This window comes from Palaemon carinicauda, chromosome 1 (assembly GCF_036898095.1).
Source record: "Palaemon carinicauda isolate YSFRI2023 chromosome 1, ASM3689809v2, whole genome shotgun sequence".
Classification (NCBI taxonomy): domain Eukaryota; kingdom Metazoa; phylum Arthropoda; class Malacostraca; order Decapoda; family Palaemonidae; genus Palaemon; species Palaemon carinicauda.
In genome coordinates this window covers 317168982-317181481 of record NC_090725.1, presented here as the reverse complement: position 1 = coordinate 317181481, position 12500 = coordinate 317168982, and positions in this window count along the sequence as shown.

The following is a 12500-nucleotide window of genomic DNA, read 5'->3' as shown; positions in this document are numbered from 1 at the left end:
CTAGATAGGGATATTTAGTTTGTATTTGTTAGGATGTTCTCACTTTTCGTTGGCCTTCTCCTTTCTGGACCCTCTCTCCTTTTAGTATGTTTGCGTTGACGACCTTTCTTTAATTGTGTAATTGTTTTCTTTTGCAGGGAGTTTAAGAGTGAGTGTGTATCATTTATTATTGTATTATTGTGGTTCAGGTGTTATTTCTGTCTTAAATATTATGTATTAAAATTAAGGAGATTTTTGTGGTATATTCTTTGTCCCCTTGAGTTGACTTTGCACTCGTATTAATGTTTGGATACTATTTCACCTTTAGTGGACTTAGTACGTTATGGTGGTGAATACTATTTGATAAGTGTAGTGTTTTGTGTGGTGGTCAAAGCCAGCCATCACAAGTGGCGACCGTGGCAGGATATTTCGTTCCTGAGTATTCACCAGTGTTTGTGCAAAGTTAATTCTTGGGGTAATTTTTCAGGCAGTGTATTTTCACCTCCTCGGTGTTGTTTTGTGCAAATTTAGGATTTTGTTTGAATAAGTAATCATGGTTGTTAATGTACTAGAACTCCTTGGAGGAGAGGGATGGCAAAAGAGGTTGGCAGAGTTAAATAGGGAAGACTTGGAAGTTGTAGCAGAACATTTTGAATTGGAATATGATGTGTCCATAAGAAAGGGTGTATTGCTATTGCTCATTTATGATTATGTTAAAACTGTAAAGACAGGTGGGGAACAAGAGGTGAAACCGGATGAAGTAGTGTCTATAGAAATTTTGGATAAGCAGATTGTCCTGAGACAAATGGAATTTGAAATGGAAAAGTTTAAGGCAGGGGAAAGAGAAAAAGAGAGGCAGCATGAGATTGCCATGAGAAACCCAGGTTCTTTTTCCCCCACCCATTCCCCAAATAGGTTAGTAACTCCTGCTATCAATTTATCGCAGGCTCTCAAATTTGTACCTAAATTTGAAGAAAATAATGTAGCAGAATTATTTGTATCGTTTGAGAGGATTGCTGCAAGGTTGGAGTGGCCCCAAGAGTATTGGACCACTCTTATACAAAGTAAATTGGTTGGAAGAGCTCAGAGGGTATATGTAACGCTGGAGGAGGATCTATCAGCAGATTATGAGAGTGTGAAGGCTATTGTCTTGAAGGCCTATGAGTTAGTCCCTGAAGCTTATAGGCAACGCTTCCGGGACTTAGAAAAATGTAGGGAACAAACTTTTGTTGAATTTGCCAGGGCGAAGGAACAGTATGCTAGCGATTGGTTCAAGTCCAAGGAGGTGGGAGATTTTGAGAAATTGAAGGAGTTAATGTTGGTGGAGGAGTTTAAGAGGTGTGTCCCGGATAAGCTGAAGGTCCACCTCGAAGAGTTAAAACTCGAGACTGTTCAGGAGGTAGCCATCGCTAGTGACGAATATTGCTTGTCTCATAAGAGTGAGTTAGGGGGAGTAACGACAAAGGTGAATTCTGGTTGGGTTAAGATGGGTAGGAATAATAATGCTAATCCTAATAATAATAATGCTAAGGTGTTCAGTAGAAATAATCAGGGAAGTAATAATAATCAGGGTAATGCTAATAATAATTTTTCTCCTAACAGAGGCAATAGGCCAAATATATATAATCCAGAGAAATTGAAAACATTGACTTGCTTCTTTTGCAATAAGAAGGGGCATGTAAAGAGTATGTGTTATGCGTTTAGAAAATCTCAAAATGCTAATGTTAGGCCAGTGATGGGTGTGGAAGAGAGAGAGAGAGAACCTACCCCAACAACATCCGCTGATCAATGACTACCTGGTTGTTTTGACAGATATTTGTCTTTCGGTAGTGTCTCCTTCGCCAATTCGTCCGAGAAAAGACGAGTGCGTATTTTGCGTGATACTGGTGCAGCTCAGTCTTTGATTCTAAGGGAGGCATTACCTTGTAATTTTGTACCCAAAAGTGGGGAATTTGTGTTATTGGCTGGTTTTCCTGATTCCGTAAAGTCATATGCTATTGAAAATTTTAATTTAATCTGCCCTTCCTTTGCAGGAAATTTGAAATTGGCCATAGTTGATAAATTCCCGGTTAAGGAGGTTGATGTTGTGTTAGGGAATGATGTGGCTATGAAGAATAATAATTGTCCGATATTGATAAACCCTGATAGTGAAGTAGCAGCAGTTACTCGTTCTAGTGCTAGAATTGTTGACGCTGCAGAGTCAACAATTGATGTAGATTTAAGTAGTTTAGATCGTAGTGATAGCCTAGCTGTAGATCTTGGAATGTTAACGGACAAGTTAAATTGGACTACTGAAGAGCTAATCAAAGCCCAGAAAAAGGAGTTTCGGGAACTCCCTATCGAGTCAGGGGAGGTGTCTGATATGACTGGTCCAAAATTTAAGATAATTAATAATATTTTATATAGGTTGAGTAGGCCTATGGGGGTGGATAATGTTGATTATGAAATTGTGAAACAGATAATGGTTCCTTTTGGTTACAGGAAGGAGTTAATGTCATTGGCGCACGAAAGTGGCCTGGCCGGCCATTTTGGAATTCATAAAACTTCTTGCAAATTGTTAGGGAATTATTATTGGCCGAAGTTGAAGGCAGATGTAAAGAAGTTTGTCAATAGTTGTGATGTGTGCCAGAGGGTCGGTAAACCCAATCAGCGGATTCCAAAATCGCCTCTATGTCCTATTCCTGTAGTTTCCGAACTTTTTAAGGAAGTCATTATTGATGTGGTTGGACCATTACCGAAGACGCGTAGTGGTAATGAGTATATTTTGACAATCATGGATAGGATGTCTCGATATCCCGAGGCAATACCACTACGTACAATAAAAAGTGTTAAAATTGTAGATGTACTAATTGACTTTTTTACCAGGTTTGGGATGCCTAAGATTATTCAATCGGATTGTGGTTCTAATTTTGTTAGCAGGTATTTCAGAGATGAAATGGCAGAGTTAAATATAAAACATGTGACCTCTTCTCCATATCATCCGGAAAGCCAGGGAGCTCTGGAGAGATTTCATCAGACCCTGAAATCCATGGTAAAGAAATATTGTTTGATTAATGGTTCTGAATGGGATAAGGAATTACCTTATTTGTTGTTCGCTTTTCGTTCTGTCCCAAGTCAGTCTTTAGGTTTTTCGCCTTTTCAGCCTTGTGTTTGGCCATTGTGTTCGAGGTCCTCTTGATGTGGTTCGTGAGTCTTGGGAGGGAGACGTTCCCTGAGGTTAATTTATTGGATTATGTGTCTAATCTAGGCGATAAATTAACCAAGGCTTGGAAATTTGCGGGTGAAAACTTATTATGTAGCCAAAAAGAATGAAGTTTTTCTTTGATAGAAGGTCCAAGGCACGCGACTTTGCGGTAGGCGATAAAGTTTTGGTTTTGTTACCCTTCCCAGGGAATCCATTGAAAGCTTCTTTTTCAGGGTCCTTGGAAAATTTTGAAAAAAGTAAGTGAAGTTAACTATTTAGTGGAGGACACCTCAAAGAAGGAAACTTTTCAACTGTGTCATGTAAATATGTTGAAAGCTTATATGGAACGGGAAAAAGTCATTCTGTGGCAACTATTGGAACACGGTAGATTCTGAGAACAATAACCATTTTTCTTTTTCAGAGGGGGAGGGTATTGATGATAATTGTTTTAATGGATGTGAATGGCGGTCGGATAATAGAAAGTCTTTGGAAAAATTTTCGGGAGTAATTTCACATTTAGGTAAGGGAGAACAAAGGTCTTTGAAAAATTTAGTATCTAATTATAAAGAATTATTTTCGGATGTACCGGGGTAGGACTTCGGTCCTTGAACATGATGTAGAGGTAGGTAGCGCCACTCCTGTGAAACAATCTCCTTACAGGTTGAATCCCTTCAAAAATGAGGTTGTAGCAAAGGAAGTGGATTATATGCTAAAACATGACCTAATTGAACCTAGTCAAAGTCCTTGGTCATCACCTGTTGTATTGGTAAAAAAAATCCGACGGTGATTTCAGGTTATGTTTTGATTACCGTAAGTTGAATGAGTTGTCTAAATCTGATTGTTATCCATTACCTCGAATTGAGGATTGTATTGATCGAATGGGGAAGGCCAAATACATTAGCAAATTCGATTTGTTGAAAGGTTATTGGCAAGTTCCTCTTTCAAAGCGGGCAAGGGCCCTGTCTGCTTTTGTAACACCACAGGGATTGTTTCAATGTAAAGTTATGCCGTTTGGTATGAAGAACGCGGCTGGCTGCTACCTTTCAGAGGTTAATGAATACTTTAGTCCATGGTTTAGAAGGATGTGTTTGTGTATATTGATGATATTGTTATTTATAGCGATGATGGGAAACCCATTTAAAACGTATTAGGGCACTATTTGAGGTGTTGAAAAAGGCAAATTTGGTAATTAAATTTAAAGAAAAGCGATTTCGCAAAGGCGAAGGTGGTATATTTGGGTCATGAGGTTGGTAATGGTAAAGTTGCTCCTAAGCAGGCCAATATCGAAAGTATTGAAAATATGGTAGTCCCTAAATGTAGGAGGGATGTCCGAAGATTCCTTGGTTTTGAGTGGGTACTACCGAAGGTTTGTTAGGATTTTCTTCGGATATAGCCGATCCGTTAACAAATCTCTTGAGAAAGAATGTAGCATTTGTCTGGACGAATGAAACTCAAAGGGCTTTTGATAATTTAAAAAAGAGTTTTAATTAATTTCCCTGTCTTGAGAGCTCCTGATCGTTGACTTTCCTTTTTCTCTTGCCACGAGATGCAAGTGACGTTGGTGTAGGAGCGGTGTGTTGTTGCAGAATGAACGAGCAGGGAGTTTCTCATCCTGTCGCATTCTTTTCAAAAAAATTGTCCTCCGCCCAACGTAGGTATTCAACTGTGGAGAAAGAGACACTTGCGTTAATATTCGCTATTACTCATTTTCAGGTTTATCTCTCCTCCTCAGATACACCTATTAAGGTCTTGACAGACCATAATCCCCTGACCTTCATCAGCAGATACAAAAATAAAAATCAACGATTGATGAGGTGGAGTCTCATGCTGCAAGAATGGAATTTAGAATTTTCCCACATCCCAGGAAAAGATAATATTGTTGCCGATTTTCTCTCTCGCAGCGTTGAATATTAGTTGATTGACAGAGGGCTATGCAGTTATTAAAGGTAGTATCTGTATCGTTCTAATTATGGTGTGTGTGCTGTTGAAGTGGGCACGTAGTGAGTAGAAGTAAATGTATATTTAAGATTTATTAATCATGGTTTGTTTACAGAAGACTATAATGTTCTGGGTATATTATATGGGATCTTTAAGGTTAAAAGGTGAGGGTGATCACTGGTACTTTCTAATGATTGATTAATTAGATGGGTCATGGGCTCACGGGTCTGTAGCACAACAGCCGTTTTTTAAGCGCTACAGGCTGGTGTATGAGTGGTACCCTAGACTGAGTTAAGGTTAATCTACTAAGGTTTAGAGGTTTCAGGTACGATAAGGTTTATAATAAGCTAAGAAAAGAGATAGGCACTAATCTGGTATTCTGTATTTTCAGGCTAATAATTACGCTTCATCGATTTTGTTTGTTTGTTTGCGCAGGGGAGTCTTGTGGTGGTCTTCTCTGTGTCGTTCGGTGTGTGTGTATGTATTGGACACTATGGTGATAAGTGTGATATATAACACTGAAATAGACAGTGGTTTTTGTGATCAACATTTATTGATAGTGAGTGAGGTGTATCCCTGAAAAGGAACAGTGTATTGTGTGTGGAAAAGGTTATAGCTTTTGGACTATATATACAGAATCCGGTTGTTAGTGCAATGACTCTTAATTAAGTTTATTAACGATATGAGTGATGTGAAATTTTTAGGTTGGGTACCTATTTATCAGATGGTGATGTTTTGGTTTTCTGGTTTTGGAAAGTTTACTTGTGATTAATTTAGGTTTAAGATTTTTTTTAGTATCGGTTATATATTGCTATCCTTGTGAGCTGCAAACCTTGGTACTTGCCCCCCTCTTTCCTTTTGTTTGTCATGTTTTTGCAATTTGTTTAATAATTATTTTTGAGTGTTAGTTTAATATTTAATATTTTTGAGTGTTGGTTTAATATTTCATAATGTGATAACCTGTATGTTGTAATTCAAATCACTTTAAAAAAAAAAAAAAATTGGAAATTTTTTTTTTGGTTGGGTGAGGAGGTGTAATATTATTGCTTTATTTTTCTAAATTATTTAAGTTTTTAGAGATGTATAAGGTTTATTATATTGTAGACTTATTGTTTACTTTTTTTTTTGATAGTTTGTCTTTTCACTGGTGGTTATGTTAGTGTTTATAATGGACTAACGGCTGTTTTATATTTTCAAGTGGTGTGGATTACGTGGCTGCGCTCCTGCGTGAACGGAGTTTTGGAGGGGCTTTATTTGAGGATGGTTCCTTAGTGTGTTTCTGAGCCTCCAACCTTGTAGGGCACGACATTTGTGATTGGATCTATATTATTCCACTCCTTTGCAGAGCCACATTTTGAAGCTATTGAGCTTGTGTTGGATATCCTTTCTCTGCAGCAAGACGTCTCATCATACATTTGTTATACTGCCCTTGGTTCAGTAAAAGCCAAGGGGACCTCTCTGTCCCAAGGTAATAATGTTTATACCTATTTAAGGATAGTGATCACGACCTGTCAGCTGACGTCATTACTGGAGCTTGTGAAAGCCTTTCAATCAAACCAGCCACCGTCCACTAGATAGGGATATTTAGTTTGTATTTGTTAGGATGTTCTCACTTTTCGTTGGCCTTCTCCTTTCTGGACCCTCTCTCCTTTTAGTATGTTTGCGTTGACGACCTTTCTTTAATTGTGTAATTGTTTTCTTTTGCAGGGAGTTTAAGAGTGAGTGTGTATCATTTATTATTGTATTATTGTGGTTCAGGTGTTATTTCTGTCTAAATATTATGTATTAAAATTAAGGAGATTTTTGTGGTATTTTCTTTGTCCCCTTGAGTTGACTTTGCACTCGTATTAATGTTTGGATACTATTCCACCTTTAGTGGACTTAGTACGTTATGGTGGTGAATACTATTTGATAAGTGTAGTGTTTTGTGTGGTGGTCAAAGCCAGCCATCACAATATATATATATATATATATATATATATATATATATATATATATATATATATATATATATATATATATATATATATATATATATATATATATTCTACAAAGCTCTTTTTCCATTATATGAAATTTCGCGGTGCATTTAAAAAAAATCTAAAAAATATTTAATGTTATACTGATCATATTAGAGTTAATAAAAAAAAAATCTTTATCCCTCATCCTACTCATCAACTCCCTATCGCAGCCAAGGAAAATCTATGTATAAGAACCCCTTTCCGAAAGAGCATTTATGGATCCAGTTAGTTGTTCATAGCATTGACACCAGAAAGGCAGCTCCGGAAATAATGAAGTAGGAGTTGAACAACATCCAGAATATGGTCTGTTGTTGTTTCCAGATTAAATACAAAGGCAAAGAAGATAATCAAACTATGTGATGCTTATGAAGACAAGGACATGCTTCATCAGGCCCTTGTGAAAAGGTAATATTATTTTTCTCTTTGCCTGGCTAGCTGTAGGTTTTTTTTTTTCCTAACTCACTGTCTGTTTTTCTGTTAGGCCCCGTTCTCGTTGGGGACAAGAGAAAATGCTCAAGAACTGCCCCCCCCCCCCTCTCGCGCTCGGAAAGATAGTACAGAACAGCAACGTTTCAGCTACAGGTGGCAACACTGTTGTTCTCTGCAAGTCTTTCGGGGTTAGGTTACTTAAACCAAACCTCTTTCTCCAAGTTGGCTAATACTGAGTGAAATGAACAACAAAATGCAATACACATTAATCACTTCTAGGATAAAATGAGGCTTGGATGCCTAGCATGGCTCCCCATAAACCCTCAACCATGAGGCCGATTATTTTCTTTTATATATTTTGGCTAAAACGGGTCTACGTGCACTGATCCCCTTACATCATAAACCAATATTTTTCAGAAGACCTGACTTAACCAAATATAGGGTACAAGGATGTAATTCTTCCAGATTGTAAGGAAAACTGAAAAGTTATCTTGCATAGTCCAGTCCTCAGCCCCATAGCTGCAAAAACTGACCTGGCATCTTATAGAGCCAATGGACATACAAGTAGAAGTTGTGTAGAGCAGCAACCATACGTGGTCCATATATGAAACCCAGAGTTGAGCTGTTTTCCCATTTGAACCTTCTCCCCAGAACTGTGAATAAGCATCCAAAACTTTCACCAGCCCCTCTTTGTTGATGATATCTTTGAGGGAATCTGGGCCTGCATCAGAGAGGAAATATGTGAATGACTTTTGTGTTTCATGAGTTGATATTGCAACTAGTTCACCATCATCTCTGCAAGACAAAAAAGTCTCAAACAGCAGTTGTTCTAATGCCTCAAGAAAAACTTTGGGGCAGTTAATTGTCCTGTTATGATTTTTCCCTTGATAACACCATCGACTCAACCAGATGTGTTTAGACTTGCCTCGAGTAGGCTGTCAAACAATCCCGACCCTGTAATATTCTTGCCAACCATCTTGTAATATGAACAAATGAGATGGTACGTGTCAAAAAGAGTGACGAGCTCTGAATATTTCTCATGATATTTTCAAACTAATGGAAATGCTTTCATAAACACACAAGGTCGAATATAGTAGTAATCATATACTGCTGGCCAACTTACTCAGAATATCTGAGACTTTCCTCAACAGTGCTGATGGGGTTTGGGATAACTGGGTTATACTCTATAGTTATGAACTTCCGGGAAACGTGATCTGTCTGTGAAATGAAGCCTGATATCCCAGGGATAATCTGCTGATTTTGATCTAGAAGACGCCTGAAAATCTATAGCATCTAGCATCACCAGGGCATAAACATGGTTGGTGGCACTTCATCATATGACAGCTTCACAACTTTAAGGTTTGGGTCGTTTCGTACTGTAGGACAATAGTTATTCAAAGTTTCATCAACAAGATGAAGGGATTGTTGGTCGCGTCTCTCTTATAAAAAACCCAATCCAGTCTTTTGCTTATCTGATAGGTTCTTAGATATAGCTGAATATACTCGTACTTTTGACCATTTCAATTTATTTTATATTTTCATTTGAAAAAGTTCCGCTTCCTATTGCTTCGCAAATTTATTTTTGTATATAATAAATCTGAGATTTTTGTATTCTATATAAAAAAAAAATTATCTGTGTTGGTAAATCCACTCTTGCAGGCCTACTAGCCTTTCTATCACTTGAAAATCTTGAATAAATTTGTTATATATATATCAACAATTACGTTCACTCTTTCTCAAAATCTCTGCTTTGATGTAAATTTCTATGTTCTAAAATCTTTGAAAAGTTATGTTGCACTACTTAAGTACCTATGGCTTTTAACTTTAGATAATACAGACGAACATTAACTTTACATGCTATAGAGTTCTCTTGCTTGAGGGTACACTCGGGCACACTATTATATCTTATTTCTCTTCCTCTTGCTTTTTTTTAAGTTGTCATAGTTTATATAGGATATATATATATATATTAATATTGTTACTCTTCTAAAAATATTTTAGTTTTCCTCGTTTCCTTTCCTCACTGAGCTATTTTCCCTGTTGGAGCCCCTGGGCTTATTGCATTCTGCTTTTCCAACTAGGGTTGTTGCTTAGCAAGTAATAATAATAATAATAATAATAATAATAATAATAATAATAATAATAATAATAATACATACATACCTCAAGTATTGGCACCAAAGGGATTCAAGCCTATGATGGTAAAATCACACACTGAGGAAAAGTCATGAAGAAAATTTATTAATTCTTTTGTGTTCTGAATCTCTCTCTCTCTCTCTCTCTCTCTCTCTCTCTCTCTCAAACCAATGATGGTATAATCATACACTGAGGAAAAGACATGAAGCAAATTTAGTAATTCTCTTGTGTTCTAAATATTTCTCTCTCTCTCTCTCTCTCTCTCTCTCTCTCTCTCTCTCTCTCTCTCTCTCCACACATATACCCACACATTTGAATTAAAGATACGATGAGATTTCATCTCTCAAAGGAAAGGCCAAATGGCATTACCTTTCTTAATAGAAGAGTAAACTTAGACCAGTAAATCGTTTATAAATGCGAGATAACTTCAGTGAAAGATAAAAAGGTTTCTCCTAACGATTAAAATTTTCAGAAGCGCAAAGAGAGATCAAAAGAATTTGATAAAATTGTTATCAAAATTTTGATACTGATCAAATTCATCTTTCCAGTGAAATCCTTAGAGATCAAACATCGTCCATAAATTTTTTCTTTTACTCTATCATCTGTAAAGTATATGATTATAGCTCTGTTCACATTTCAATCATGAGTAAATAATTCTATCAGCTTTCAATAAATTGGTCTTCTACACTTCAGATTGTGATGACAACGGTTAACTATTGTACTGTAATTGTTCAGTGGTTACTTTTCTCTTGGTAAGGGAGTAGGAGACTTTAGCCATGGTAAGAAGCTCTTCTAAGAGGAGTAGGAGGTTGGCCATGGCACCAGCCGCCTGTTAAGATACTACTGCTAGAGAGTTATTGGGTATTTTTGACGGGCCAAACATTACTGCATTGGATCCCTTTCTATGGTTACGGATCACTTTGTCTTTGCCTACAAATACACAGAGTAGTCTGACCTATTCTTTCCATATTCTCCTCTGTCCTCGTACACCTGGCAACAATGAGATTACCAAACAATTGTTTGTAGCTCTTAACCCCTGGGATGTAATTGTTCAGTAGCTACCTTCCTCTTGCTAAGTGAGAAAAAGACATTTTAGCTATGATACGCAGCTCTTCTAGGAGAAGGACACTCCAAAATCAAATCATTGTTCTCTAGTCTTGGACAGTCTCATAGCCTCGGTACCATGATTTTACACTGCATTGGGTTAGAATTCTCTTGTTTGAGGGCACACTCGGGCACCACACTATTTTCTCTTATTTCTCTTTCTTTGATTTTTTCTATTGTTCATTACATCTTTCGTAGTTTATTCATATCCTTGTGTACTTTCCTTTTATGGGCTATATTTCTCGGTTGAAGCCTTTGGGCTTATAGCATTCTGCTTTTCCAACGAGTGTTGTAACTTAGCTGAGTGGGAATACCTTACCGTGGTGAAAAGGTTTATCTATTGGCATCATCAGCAAAGCTGTACTAGTCAGGGTCACACATACTAGGTTGGTGATTAATCAGACTAAAGCCTCTCACGATCGCCAATCCGCATTGACCAGCATAGTGATGAAAACTGGCCAAACGCCAAACCTAATTAAGGATATATCTGAGGCCTGTCTCCTGCAGTTGACTAAAAACGTAAGCGTTTGTTTCTGTATATTTGAAGCTCAAAGCATCAGCCTTTAAAAACTATTTTAGTTTTTAAAATTTTATAATCCATTGATAACATCTAGTTAGTTATGTTTATTACCTCCACCAACGAAGTTGGAAGGAGGTCATGTTTTACCCCTTGTTTGTGAACATCTTCCTGACTACAATTTTAATTTTAATGAAATTTGCAAGGATTATCTGTTATTCAAAAAGCTGAAAATTATTAAATTTTGTATACTCAAGGTCAAAGGTCGAGGTCACGGTCAAGGTAAATGTCCAATTTACTAAGTTGCAACGAGGTTATGTTTTACCCCTTGTCTGTGTGTTTGTTTATGAGCATCTTCCTGACTACAATTTTAATTTGAATGAAAATTGCAGGGATTAGCTTATATTTAAAGAGCTGGGAGTGATTAAATTTTGGATGGTCCAGGTCACGGTCAAGCAAAATATCCAATTCACGTAATTAGCCATAAGTTTGGACATCTTTGTCACAGAGACTTCAAACTTGGTGAATATTTGAGTGAATGAAAATCCACGCTAATTAATACATGTTAAGGTCAAAGGTCAAGGTTAGGGTCAAGCAAAAGATCGAGAAATAAGCTGCCGCAGCGGAGGGTCTGTGCTCTACCGATTGTCCCTCGATTTACCATTTATAACCAGTTAACATTTTAGCGTAAAGCAAGATAACCTCATTAGCAGATACGCTTTGAATAAACAATGACATGAATCTGGAATAAAACAATAATCATTAATTAGCAACGAATGGAACACTAAATTCGAATGACGCAATTAGGCAAGCGCCAACAGAGCCAGGATTAGCATTTACGCTGCATTTGGCGAGGAATTAAAATATTGCTCAATACTATTAGTAATCCGATTACAGTTTGAGTCCGTTCCTATTCTGTTATCAATTTACGCAGTGTTCCAATACTGATGTTGACGTAATTAAATATTGCAAGGTATATTTTAAAATAGAGTAATAAAAATTAATTGTATAAGATGTTCGTGATAAACTAGTTTTGCATACGGAATTATCACGTAATGGAAATATATATGAGATTGGTAAGAAAAATAATATTCCATTGACTATAAAAGCCATTTCGAAATTGATTTAAGCTACAAAACTTTTCATTAAAATAGGTCATCAGTTATTCAACAAAGATTATCTATGATTGACA